Genomic DNA, 15,354 nt, shown 5'->3' on the forward strand with positions numbered 1-15,354 from the left:
ATACACACTGTTATGTGTAAAATAGATAAGCAAAATGGACCTACTGTATAGCACAGGAACTATACTCAATATTTTTTAATAACCTATATAGTAAAAGAATCTGAAAAAGAGAAGATATATATATATATATCTTTAATTGGATCACTTTGCTCTAAACCTGAAACTAACACTATACTGTAAATCAACTATACTACAAAACAAATGGGGCAATGAAAATAAATAAATGAATAAATTAAAAAATACACATATTAATTAAATGTATACATATTAAAAGCTTTATATATTTATATATTAAATATGTATATATATAAAAGCTTAATTTAACTTGATTTAGTGCTATTTTTAAAGTTTTCATTCTTATATACACAATAAAAAAACTAATTCATTAATCATTTATTTTTTCATCAACCTTGTAAGCATTCATTTATTCAACAAAATAGTTATTGGAGGCCAACACTGTCCTAACCTCAACACTAGGCATTACAAGTAAAATTGTGAATAAGGCATCTGCTCTTTCTTATCATGACGTTTACATTCTAATTGGTTAGAAAGTAGACAGAGGATTAAATTATTTCCTTATGCTGGGGACACAAAAGTATATATCCATGAGGCATTTCAACTAATCTATGAAAAAAATGTCTTTGACATATTTAAATGGTGTTTACAAGGCAAAGAAATAATTAAAACAGTGTAAGAGATAGGAATACACATCAATAATAAGTGTGTGAAGAGCACATACACTAGTAGATTTTAGTTGAGGATAGAGCTAGAAATGTGGTTTTGGACAGTCTTATAACAGCCATCAAAAACAGCTGTTTTGGTATTCTTCTAAATATACATGGGTGGGATAGCTTCAAGATGGAGGAGGAGTAAGACGTGGAGATCACATTCTTCCCGAAAAATACATCAAAAATACATCTACATGAGGAACATCTCCTACAGAACACCTACTGAATGCTGGCAGAAGACCTCAGACTTCCCAAAAGGCAAGAAACTCCCCACGTAGCTGGCTGTGTGGCTGACAGGGTCTTGGTGCTCTGGCCGGGTGTCAGGCCTGAGCCTCTCATGGGGGAGAGCCAAGTTCAGGAAATTGGTGTACCAGAGACCTCCTGGTCCCACATAATATCAAAAGGCAAAACCTCTCTCAGAGATCTCCATCTCAATGCAAAGACCCAGCTCCAATCTACGACCAGCAAGCTACAGTGCTAGACACCCTACGGCAAACAACTAGCAAGACAGGAACACAACCCCACCCATTAGCAGAGAGGTTGCCTAAAATCATAATAAGGTCACAGACACCACAAAACACACGACCAGACATGGTCCTGCACACCAGAAAGACAAGATCCAGCCACATCCACCAGAACACAGGAAGTTTCCTCCACCTGGAAACCTAAACAACCCACTGAACCAACCTTACCCACTGGGGGCAGACACCAAAAACAACAGGAACTACGAACCTGCAGCCTGCTAAAAGGAGACCCAAACACAGTAATTTAAGCAAAATGACAAGACAGAGAAATACACAGCAGATGAATGAGCAGGTAAAACCCAGCAGGCCAAACAAATGAAGAGGAAATAGGCAGTGTACCTGAAAAAAGAATTCAGAGTAATGATAGTAAAGATAATCCAAAATCTTGGAAAGAGAATGGAGAAAATACAGAAACGTTTAACAAGGACCTAGGAGAACTAAACAGCAAACAAACAATGATGAACTACACAATACAATAAATGAAATTAAAATTTTTCTGGAAGGAATCAATAACAGAATAACAGGCAGAAGAATGGATAAGTGACCTGGAAGATAAAAGAGTGGAAATAACTGCTGCAGAGCAGAAAAAATAAAAAAGAATGAAAATAATTGAGGACAGTCTCAGAGACCTCCGGGACAACAATAAAGGTAACAACATTCGAATTATAGGGGACCCAGAAGATGAAGAGACAAAAAAAAGGGACTGAGAAAATATTTCAAGAGATTATAGTTGAAAACTTCCCTTATATGGGAAATGAAATAGTCAATTGGGTCCAGGAATAACAGAGAGTGCCATACAGGAAAAAATCAAGGAGAAACATGCCAAGACACATATTAATCAAACTATCAAATATTAAATACAAAGAAAAAATATTAAAAGCAGCAAGGGAAAACAACAAATATCATACAAGGGAATCCCCATAAGGTTAACAGCTGATCTTTCAGCAGAAACTCTGCAAGACACAAGGGTGTGGCAGGACATATTTAAAGTGATGAAAGGGAAAAATCTACAACCAAGATTACTCTATCCATCAAGGATCTCATTCAGATTAAAACAGTGTAAGAGATAGGATGCCATTTGCAGCAACATGGAGAGGACCTAGAGATTATCATACTAAGTGAAGTCAGGCAGACAAAGACAAATATCATATGATAATGATATTCAATCTCATTGAATATTATTCAATGAGATATCATTGAATATCATTCAATATGAATCTCATTCTCATTCAAGTAGGGTTTATCCTAGGAATGCAAGGATTCTTCAATATACGCAAATCAATGAATGTGATAAACCATACTAACAAATTGAAGGAGAAAAAGCATATGATTATCTCAATAGATGCAGAAAATCTTTTGACAAAATTCAACACCCATTTATGATAAAACCTCTCCAGAAGGTAGGCATAGAGGGAACTTACCTCAACATAATAAAGTCCATATAATACAAACCCACAGCCAACATCGTTCTCAATGGTGAAAAACTGAAGCCATTTCCACTAAGATCAGGAAAAAGACAAGGTTGCCCATTATCACCACTATTATTCAACATAGTTTTGGAAGTCTTAGCCACAGCAGTCAGAGAAGAAAAGAAATAAAAGGAATCAAAATTGGAAAAGAAGAAGTAAAACTGTCACTGTTTACAGATGACATGATACTATACTAGAGAATCCCAAAGATGCTCCCAGAAAATTACTAGAGCTAATCAATGAATTTGGTAAAGTAGCAGGATACAAAATTAATCACAGAAATCTTTTGCATTCCCATACACTAATGATGAAAAATCTGAAAGAGAAATTAAGGAAACTCTCCCATTTATCATTGCCACAAAAAGAATTAAATACCTAGGAATAAACCTACCTAAGGAGACAATAGACCCGTATGCAGAAAACGATAAGACACTGATGAAAAAAATTAAAGATGATAAAAATAGATGGAGAGATATACCACGTTCTTGGATTGGAAGAATCAGCACTGTGAAAATGACTCTACTACCCAAAGCAACCTACAGATTCAATGCAATCCCTATCAAACTACCAATGGCCTTTTTCACAGAATTAAAACAAAAAATTTCACAATGTGTATGGAAACACAGAAGACCCCAAATAACCAAAGCAATCTTGAGAAAGAAAAAAGGAGCTGGAGGAATCAGGCTCCCTGACTTCAGACTAAACTACATAGCTACAGTAATCAAGAGAGTATGATACTGCCACAAAATCAGAAATATCAATCAATGGGACAGGATAGAGAGCTGAGAGGTAAACCCACACACATTTGGTGCCCTTATCTTTGATAAAGGGGGCAAGAATATACAATGGAGAAAAGACAGCCTCTTCAATAAGTGGTGATGGGAAAACTAGACAGCTACATGTAAAAGAATGAAATTAGAACACTCCCTAACACCATACACAAAAATAAACTCAAAATGGATAAAAGACTTAAATGTAATGCCAGACACTATCAAACTCTTAGAGGAAAACATAGGCAGAACACTCTATGACATAACTCACAGGAAGATCCTTTTTGACCCACCTCCTAGAGAAATGGAAATTAAAACAAAAATAAACAAATGGGACCTAATGAAACTTCAAAGCTTTTGCACAGCAAACAAAACCATAAACAAGACGAAAAGACAACCCTCAGAATGGGAGAAAATATTTGCAAATGAAGCAACTGACAAAGGATTAATCTCCAAAATATAAAAGCAGCTCATGCAGCTCAATATCAAAAAAACGAACAACCTAATCCAAAAATGGGCAGAAGACCTAAATAAACATTTCTCCAAAGAAGATATACAGGTTGCCAAAAAACACATGAAAGGATGCTCAACATCACTAATCATTAGAGAAATGCAAATCAAAACTATACTGAGGTATCACCTCGCACCAGTCTGAATAGCCATCATCAAAAAGTCTACAAACAATAAATGCTTGAGGGACTGTGGAGAAAACGGACCCTCTTGCACTGCTGGTGGGAATATGAATTGATACAACCACTATGGAGAACAGTATGGAGGTTCCTTAAAAAACTAAAAGTAGAAATACCATATGACCCAGCAATCCCACTCCTGGGCATATACCCTGAGAAAACCATAATTCAAAAAATGTCATGTACCACAATGTTCATTGCCGCTCTATTTACAACAGCCAGGACATGGAAGCAACCTAAGTGTCCATCGACAGATGAATGGATAAAGAAGATGTGGCACATATATATAATGGAATATTACTCAGCCATATAAAGAAACAAAATTGAGTTATTTGCAATGAGGTGGATGGACCTAGAGACTGTCATACAGAGTGAAGTCAATCAGAAACAGAAAAACAAATACCGTATGGTAACACATATATATGGAATCTAAAAAAAAAAAAAAAAACTGGGTCTGAAGAACCTAGGGGCAGGACAGGAATAAAGACACAGACATAGAGAATGGACTTGAGGACACACGGAGGGGGAAGGGTAAGCTGGGACGAAGTGAGAGAGTGGCATGGACATATATACACTACCAAATGTAAAATAGATAGCTAGTGGGAAGCAGCCGCATAGCACATGGAGATCAGCTCGGTGCTTTGTGTCCACCTAGAGGGGTGGGATAGGGAGGGTTGGAGGGAGACGCAAGAGGGAGGAGATATGGAGATATATGTAGATGTATAGCTGATTCAATTTGTTATGCAGCAGAAACTAACACAGCACTGTAAAGCAATTATACTCCAATAAAAATGTTAAAAAGAAAAAAGAACAAAACAGATGTTTTAGTTTTTTGTTTATGTTAGCATTTAAAACTGAAATTTTTGGGGGTATAATTTTAATAACAATTTGATAGAAAAAATTAGAGTCAGAGGGTAATTTAATAGTCAGTGTAAAAGTTAATTAGGGAATTAAAAAACCTGAGAAACTTCAATGATTCCTATTTTGGTGACTGTTACCAAAATGAAATCCTCCTTTACTTGACTGAAAAAATCTTATCAGAGCTATTTCTCTTGTTTATTTGCCTTCTGTGACACTTGACAGACTATAATAATTACTACTTTCTACAAACCCTCAGATTCGGAGCAGTAGGATATGAAAAACAACAAACAAAGCACTACTTTTACAAAAATTCTAGTTGATATTTTAGGTATTCCCCCTTTTCAGAATTCAGGGAATTTAACTGTGTAAGTCAACTATTGAAAAGAAGAAATGAGAGGCATTCTGTGTATTTACTTGGCTAACTCAGGACCTGAATTACAATTCTACTGCTCGTCCTACTACATTTTAATTAGTAGGAAGCAGCTGCAGAGCACAGGGAGATCAGCTTAGTGTTTTGTGACCACCTAGAGGGGTGGATAGGGAGGGTGGGAGGGAGACGCAAGAGGGAGGGGATATGGCGATATATGTATACGTATAGCTGATTCACTTTTTTATACAGCAGAAACTAACACACCATTGTAAAGCAATTATACACCAATAAATATGTTTTAAAATATATATAAAAAACATTTCACAAAATTTTTAAGAATTTGCCTTGAATTTAGAAAGAGCTGTTGGTCTGGGACCTTAACTATACATTTGGATTTTCCAGTTTGCTGAAGGTTAATAAAATGCTGGTCAAGTAATAATATTACTACTTCAGGTGCTTCCTTCTAAATCTTAGCCACACATTTATTAGTAAATGAGAATTATCTCTGACATTATGAATTTGTTCATATTCTATGCATTCACCCTAAGCACAGAGCTCTGACAATTATATGATTATTTATTTATTGTTTCTGCTTTCAACTATTTATTGAATAGCTGTGTGTCAAGTTCAGAGGATACAGAAGTTAAATTGCAGACATAGTAATATGCATTTATAGAACTTTCAGTTAAGTAGTAAAGTTAATGGTAATTATAATATTAATTTACTTCATTTGTGATTCTCTTGTGAATAAATTTAAAATGATCCAAAATTATATGTTTATCCAATTTAGTCTGTACTTTCAAGAAAGGTTTTCCTGTAGAAGTGACATGTAAAGTGAAAAATGAATGATAACTAGGGATTGTCTAGGAGAAAGTGGGAAGGAGAGAAAACCAAGCGAATAAAACAACACATGAGTTAAGGTCCTGAGATGAGAGGGTGAGGTATGATGGAACAGGGAAAAGACAAATGTAATTTAATTGGAAAGACCATGAGTTACAAAGGCAAAAGTTGAGGCTAAAAATTTATATAGGCCTATGTTCATTCAGGGCCTTATATGAAATATTTTTATTTAAGGTGCAAAAATATCCCAACTAATGTTGAGGGGGGGATAAGTTAAAAAATTAATTCATTTAAGTAAAAGTTGAGGTGTGGTGCTAGCTTCATATATGGCTGGATCCAGTGATTCAATAACATTATGAGAACTCTATCATTCTATCTCTCAGAAGAGGTCTCTTCTAGAAGGCAGAATATTCCCTTTCTTGATAAGATACCCTACGTAATGCCTCATCACCTCTCCCTTCCACTCCCCACTTTCATCAAATGTGTTCACTCCCTAATATCCAGAACTTGTGGATACATTACTTTATATGGTAAAAGAGACTTTCAGATGTAATTAAGTATTTTGAGATGGAGAGGTTATCCTGAATTATCTCAATAAAGCTGATATAATCTACAAAGTTACTACAAAGAGGAAAGCAAGAGGATCAGCTTCAAAGAGATATAATGACAGAAACAAAAAGGTGGAGGGGACATGAGGCAAAGAATGCAAATGACCTTCGGAAGCTGAAAAGGGCAAGGAAACAGATTCTTCCCTGAAGCCTCCATATGGAACACAGACTTGCCAATAACTTGATTTTAGCTTTATAAACTCCAAAACTATGCAATAATAAATCTGTGCTGTTTTAAGCCACTGAATTGGTGGGAACTTGTTACAACATCCATAGGGAGCTAATTATGTGTGATTTCCAGTTTAGTCACCCTAATGGAAAGAGACACTCTTTTTCTATACATCAGGTAAAAATTTCTACAACAGACTCTAATTAGTCCAACTTGAAGCATGTGGGCTTCTTTGAAATGAGCAATAGTTTGTTTGACCGTCATCAGAGGAATGGAGTATTTTTATTGGCCTACTTGTGTCATGTTCTAACCTCTTCCTCCAAAGGAAAAATTGTGGGAGAAGTTGTTCTCCCTTTTTGATCCATAAGGGCAGTCTCCCATGAGGAATATTGATTTGTTATTTTTTTTAATGGACAAAGGATATTAGGTGAATAGCATCAGGGGGGAAGGGAGAGAAACGGAGACAAAAAAACAGAAAGAGAGAGAGGAAGAGTGAGTGAGAGAGAAAGAGAGAATGAGTGAATGAATGAATGAATATAAGGATAAAGACACTCTGACAGAGAAGAGAAGAATCACATTAAAGAATAGCTCCAAACATTTTATTTTGACACTCAGGAATCGCATTCACACACTTCATATGAAAGGCGAATCAGCTTAACAGTAAATGTGTATAAGTTAAAAACTCATTAAAAACATAAATACATTAACTACAGAATATTCTTGATTATTATATTTTCAACATTCAATCTGAAACATCGCTATCAATTGCTCCAATATTTAGCTAAAATCAATAATGAGAATTTTCATGTTTGCATATAATTCTACAGTATACATATAATATTTCAATATAATGTTTTCATTTATTAAATATAAAGGTAGAATGCAAAAGTAATATGAACTGAAAAGAGTACGCAAAGTACCTGCTGACGTGTGCTTATTATGTATACATGCATACATGAATATCTAAATACATAGATCAAGAGATCATCACCTGAAGCTTTGCTCACCATTGATATAACTTATTTAGTCTTGTAAGTTTGCAACTGGCCCTATGCTGAACTTTGTATGTAAAATAACCAGATCTGTGAGTTAAGTATTGTTTTCTTAAGTGTTCACCTTACTCATAAATCAGAGGCAAGAAGCAAGACTGTGGATGAGGGAAATTCAGACTACAAGCCAAAATCTATAAAATTGGGTAAAATGGGGGCATAATATATTCCCTAAAATATTCCAACATGTTTACATGTGTTTTGAGGGCTGTTTTATAATCAGTTTATCAGAAGTAATGTAATAAAGAAGTGAGGTACATAATTACCTGCGTTAATTAATATGTTATGTTTTCCCAGCTTTCTCATTCAGAACCTATTACAACCTGACAATCATGGAGGCAAATAAAAATTTATAACATCAAAACACAAGAGACAATAATCAAGAAATCAAGTAAATATTGTCTTTTCTACATGTAACTGTGTATTTTACCCTTCCGAAAAAAGTATTGAGCTATAGCCGGATATTACCAGCCCATTTTGCATATCTTTCCCTGATAGACATACTTTTCTTTGAATGTGGAAATTATTACTATTGCCACAAGAAGTAAATGAAGAACACAGAGGGTAATTGTTTCAATGTGGAGAGAGTAGCAGATTGTTTCACAGCATCCCTCAAAACAGAAATGACAGTCAGTGATGAAATCCAACTGGACATTTTTTTTTCCCTTCTACAAAGCACAAATAGGCAGTTTTTATTTTATCCATTTTCAAAATTAAATATTAGGAGAGCATATATTTCCCTGATACACTATATTTTCCTATTTTTCCCTATATACCATTGTCCATGCCCCTTAATCATTTTTTCCATTTTACCAGTCAAATGTCTAAATATTTATAAAGCAGACATTTTCTCCTTTCAATCTACACTCATTTGTGTTGTGATATAATCAAATAGAATTTTTATTAGTTTTCCAGGGCTGCCATAACAATAGCAAAAGCTGTGTAAATTAAACAACAGTTACTTTCTCAAAGTTCTGGAAGCTGGAAGTCCAAGATCAAGGTGTTGGCAGGTTTGGTTTCTCTTGAGCCTCTGTCATTGGCTTACAGATGACCTTCTGCTTGCTTTATCCTCACATGGTCTTTTATTTGTGTGTGATCATCCTGGTATCTCTTCCTCTCTTCTTAAAAGGACACATGTTATACTAGATTAGGGCCCACTCATAGGACTTCAGGTAACCTTATTTACATTTTTAAGGTCCTGTCCCAAATACAATCACATTCTGAGATACTGATCCCAATTTTGCTCTTTATTGCTTCATGCATTTTCTTTCTTAAGTGAAAATATCATTATGCCATCATTCAGATTCCAGACTCTTGCAAAGCATAGAAAATCTCATTCACAATGCCACCCTCATTCACTTTTCCAACCTTATCTGCTTCTTCAACAGTAATCTAAATTCAAGCTATACTATATCATGAGTGGTTTCTTGAATATCCTAAGATATTCTTTGGGGGTTATTTACATACAAACATGGTATACTGTCTATGTAAAATATACTTCTCAACTTTCCCATTACTTTTCTTTCTTCATTCATTTTTTTTCATTCATTCTTTCAGTCAAAGAGTTTTTTAGTCCCTAATATATGCTGAGAACTATTCTAAATTTGGGAGATGCAACAGTAAAAAGAAATGACAAGATTTCCTTATTGAATTTACTGTCTTCATTGAAAGACTCTCATTCTTATACAGCAGTCTATTTAATAAGATATGCCCACTCCCTCTATGCGTACTGCTCCTGAAACACTGCACAATACTAACCTCAATGTTGGTCCATATTTTGTTGAGAGTATAGCCATTTTTATAGAGTTAAGGTTTCTTAAATTCTAGCAGTATGTATGAAATATGGGAGGATACTATATGAAATATTGTCAGTAATTAATATATTTTGGTTGAATAAATAAAAGTATTTATGAATAACCCATTTTTATGAGCCCTTATATACTAATAATCAAAACATCACATTATTTTAAAATGCTGCATAGCCTTAAGGATATTCTACATTTTTAATTTTACTAAGAAAAATTGACACCAGATAGGTTCTCTGATTTTCTTTCCTTGTTCATAAAGAGTATTATACAATTTATTAAGAGGAACACATATAACTGCTTTATAAAATAAGCTAGATTTTATGACAAAGTTTTAAATATGCTAGTTTTCAGAATGTAACATTTGTATTCCCTTTTTTTTTCATGGAAACTTTCACAGCTACCTCTCACCAATAGTCTGACATCTAGTATATTTGGGGGGAAAACATACACTATTCTTCAGGTTATATTAGCCTCGAATCCTCCTTTTCATGTGTTTTCCCTTGTGTAGGGATTATTACATTGCAATTAATTTCACATAGCTTGGAAGTCTTCTCCATTGATCTCATATAAACAGATATGCAATCCCTCTCTGCTGACAGTGAAATATGAGCAGATGTATTAAGAATACGTTAATTTGAAAAGCCAACTTAAATTTTATTTTAATGTGTCATTGTAAAATGACTTGTTATCAAATAAGATCTATATCTTATATATGTATGTATAGATTTTAATAATAGAAAAGATAGATGGGTTTGCTCTGTTTTGCATGTTGTTTTGTTGTAGCATTGGTTAGTTCTTCTGTTATATGTCCTGCATAAGCATGTTTCTTTCTTATTTATTTATTTATCTCTTTCTTTCTTTCTTTCTTTATAACATCTTTATTGCAATATAATTGTTTTACAATGGTGTGTTAGTTTCTGCTTTATAACAAAGTGAATCAGTTATATATATACATGTATCGCCATATCTCTTCCCTCTTGCATCTCCCTCCCTCTCACCCTCCCCATCCCAACCCTCTACATGGTCACAAAGCACTGAGCTGATCTCCCTATGCTATGCGACTGCTTACCACTAGCTGTCTATTTTACGTTTGGTAGTGTACATATATGTCCATGCCACTCTCTCAATTTGTCCCACCTTACACTTCCCCCTCCCTATATCCTCAAGTCCATTCTGTAGTAGGTCTCTGTCTTTATTCCCGTCTTGCCCTTAGGTTTTCCAGGACCATTTTTTGTTTTTGTTTTTGAGATTCCATATATATGTGTTAGCAAATGGTATTTGTTTTTCTCTTTCTGATTTACTTCACTGTGTATGACAGACTCTAGGTCCATCCATCTCACTACAAAAAATTCAATTTCATTTCTTTTTATGGCTGAGTAATATTCCATTGTATATATGTGCCACAACTTCTTTATCCATTCATCTGTTGATGGACACTTAGGTTGCTTCCATGTCCTGGCTATTGTAAATAGAGCTCCAATGAACATTGTGGTACATGACTCTTTTTGAATTATGGTTTTCTCAGGGTATATGTCCAGTAGTGGGATTGCTGGGTCTTATGGTATTTCTATTTTTAGTTTTTTAAGGAACCTCCATACTGTTCTCCATAGTGGCTGTATCAATTTACATGCCCAACAACAGTGCAAGAGGGTTCCTTTTTCTCCACAGCCTCTCCAGCATTTATTGCTTGTAGATTTTTTTGATGATGGCCATTCTGACTGGGGTGAGTTGATATCTCATTATAGTTTTGATTTGCATTCCTCTAATGTATAGTGATGTTGACAGTCTTTCATGTGTTTGTTGGCAATCTGTATATCTTCTTTAAAGAAATGTCTATTTAAGACTTCTGCCCATTTTTGGATTGGGTTGTTTGTTGTTTTGATATTGAGCTGCATGAGCTGCTTGTAAATTTTAGAGATTAATCCTTTGTCAGTTGCTTCACTTGCAAATATTTTCTCCCATTCTGAGGGTTGTCTTTTCATCTTGTTTATGGTTTCCTTTTCTGTGGAAAGCTTTTTTAATTAGGTCCCATGTGTTTATTTTTGTTTTTATTTCCATTTCTCTAGGAGGTGGTTCAAAGAGGATCTTACTGTGAAGTATGTCATAGAGTGTTCTGCCTATGATTTCCTCTAAGAGTTTGATAGTGCCTGGCATTACGTTTAAGTCTTTTATCCATTTTGAGTTTATTTTTGTGTATGGTGTTAGGGAGTGTTCTAATTTCATTCTTTTACATGTAGCTGTCCAGTTTTCCCAGAACCACTTATTGAAGAAGCTGTCTTTTCTCCACTGTATATGCTTGCCTCCTTTATCAAAAATAAGGTGACCATACGTGTATGGGTTTATCTTTGGGCTTTCTATCCTGTTCCCTTGACCTAGATTTATGTTTTTCTGCCAGTAGCATACTGTCTCGATTACTGTAGCTTTGTAGTATAGTCTGAAGTCAGGAAGCCTGATTCGTCCAGCTCCATTTTCCGTTCTCAAGCTTGCTTTGGCTATTCGGGGTCTTTTGTGTTTCCATACAAATTGTGAAATTTTTTGTTCTAGTTCTGTGAAAACTGCCACTGGTAGTTTGATAGGGGTTGCATTGAATCTGTAGATTGCTTTGGGTAGTAGATTAATTTTCACAATGCTGATTCTTCCAATTCAAGAACATGGTATATCTCTCCATCTCTTTGTATCATCTTTAATTTATTTCATCAGTGTCTTATAATTTTCTGCATATGGGTCTTTTGTCTCCTCAGGTAGGTTTATTCCTAGATTTTTTTTTTTCTTTTTGTTACAATGGTAAATGGGAGTGTTTTCTTAATTTCACTTTCAGATTTTTCATCATTAGTGTATAGGAATGCAAAATATTTCTGTGAATTAATTTTGTATCTTCCTACTTTACCAAATTCATTGATTAGCTCTAGTAGTTTTCTGGTAGCATCTTTAGGATTCTCTATGTATACTATCCTGTCATCTGCAAACAGTGACAGCTTTACTTCCTCTTTTCTGATTTGGATTCCTTTTATTTCTTTTTCTTCTCTGATTGTAGAGGCTAAAACTTCCAAAACTATGTTGAATAATAGTGGTGAGAGTGGGCAGCCTTGTCTTGTTCCTGATCTTAGAGGAAATGGTTTCAGTTTTTCACCATTAAGGATGATGTTTACTGTGGGTTTGTCATATATGGCCTTTATTATGTTGAGGTAAGTTCCCTCTATGCCTACTTTCTTATCATAAATGGGTGTTGCATTTTGTCAAAAGCTTTCTCTGCATCTATTGAGATGATCATATGATTTTTCTCCTTCAATTTGTTAATATGGTGTATCACATTGATTGATGTGCGTATATTGAAGAATCCTTGTATTCCCGGGATAAACCCCACTTGTTCATGGTGTATGATCCTTTGCATGTATTGTTGGATTCTGTTTGCTAGTATTATGTTGAGGATTCTTGCATCTATGTTCATCAGTGATATTTGCCTGTAGTTTTCTTTCATTGGGACATCTTTGTCTGGTTTTGGTATCAGGGTGATGGTGGCCTCATAGAATGAGTTTGGGAGTGTTCCTCCCTCTGCTATATTTTGGAAGAGTTTGAGAAGGATAGGTGTTAGCTCTTCTCTAAATGTTTGATATAATTCGCCTGTGAAGTCATCTGGTCCTGGACTTTGGTTTGTTGGAAGATTTTTAATCAGTTTCAATTTCAGTGCTTGTGATTGGTCTGTTCATATTTTCTATTTCTTCCTGGTTCAGTGTCGGAAGGTTGTGCATTTCTAAGAATTTGTCCATTTCTTCCAGGTGTCCATTTTATTGGCATATAGTTGCCTGTAGTAATGTCTCATGATCCTTTGTATTTCTGCAGTGTCACTTGTTACTTCTTCTTTTTCATTTCTAATTCTGTTGTTTGAGTCTTCTCCCTTTTTTTCTTGATGAGTCTGGCTAATGGTTTATCAATTTTTTTAATATTCTCTAAGAACAAGCTTTTAGTTTTCTTGATCTTTGCCATTGTTTTCTTCATTTAGTTTTCATTTATTTCTGATCTGATCTTTATGATTTCTTTCCTTCTGCTAACTTTGGGGTTTTTTTTGGTTCTTCTTTCTCTAATTGCTTTAGGTGTAAATTTAGGTTGTTTATTTGATATTTTTCTTGTTTTTTGAAGTAGGATTGTATTGCTATAAACATCCCTTTTAGAACTGCTTTTGCTGCTTCCCATAGGTTTTGGGGCATCATATTTTCATTGTCATTTTTTCTGTGTATTTTTCGATTTCTTCAGTGATCTCTTGGTTATTTGGTAGCATATTGTTTAGTCTCCATGTGTTTGCATTTTTTACAGTTTTTTTCCCAGGAATTGATATCTAGTCTCATAGTGTTGTGGTCAGAAAAAATACTTGATATGATTTCAATTTTCTTAAATTTAACAAGGCTTGATTTGTGACCCAAGATATGATCTATCCTGGTGAATATTCCATAAGCACTTGAGAAGAAAGTGTATTCTGCTGTTTTTGGATGGAATGTCCTATAAATATTAATTAAGTCCATCTTGTTTAATGTAACATTTAAAGCTTGTGTTTCCTTATTTATTTTCATTTTGGATGATCTGTCCATTGGTAAAAGTAGGGTGTTAAAGTCCCCTACTATGGCTGTGTTACTGTTGATTTCCTCTTTTATGGCTGTTAGTATTTGCCTTATGTATTGAGGTGCTCCTATGTTGGGTTCATAAATATTTATAATTGTTATATCTTCTTCTTGGTTTGATCCCTTGATCATTATGTAGTGTCCTTCTTCATCTCTTGTAATAGTCTTTGCTTTAAAGTCTATTTTGTCTGATATGAGGATTGTTACTCTAGCTTTCTTTTGATTTCCATTTGCATGGAATATCTTTTTCCATCCCCTCACTTTCAGTGTGTATGTGTCCCTAGGTCTGAAGTGGGTCTTTTGTACACAGCATATATATGGGTCCTGTTTTTGTGTATATTCAGCCAGTCTATGTCTTTTGGTTGGAGCATTTAATCCATTTACATTTAAGGTAATTATCGATATGTATGTCCTATTACCATTTTCTTAATTCTTTTGGGTTTGTTACTGCAGGTCTTTTCCTTCTCTTGTGTTTCTTTCCTAGAGAAGTTTCTTTAGCATTTGTTGTATAGCTGGTTTGGCGGTGCTGAAATCTCTTAGCTTTTGCTTGTCTGTAAATGTTTTAATTTCTCTGTCAAATCTGAATGAGATCCTTGCTGGGTAGAGTAACCTTGGTTGTAGGTTTTTCTCCTTCATGGCTTTAAGTATATCCTGCCACTCCCTTCTGGCTTGCAGAGTTTCTGCTGAAAGATCAGCTCTTAACCTTATGGGTACTCCCTTCTGTGTTATTTGTTGTTTTTCTGTTGCTGCTTTAAATATTTTTTGTTTGTATTTAACTTTTGATAGTTTGATTAATATGTGTCTTGTCTTGTTTCTCCTTGGATTTATCCTGTATGGGACTCTCTGTGATTCCTGG

The sequence above is a fragment of the Balaenoptera musculus genome, chromosome 18, assembly GCF_009873245.2.
Source record: "Balaenoptera musculus isolate JJ_BM4_2016_0621 chromosome 18, mBalMus1.pri.v3, whole genome shotgun sequence".
Lineage (NCBI taxonomy): Eukaryota > Metazoa > Chordata > Mammalia > Artiodactyla > Balaenopteridae > Balaenoptera > Balaenoptera musculus.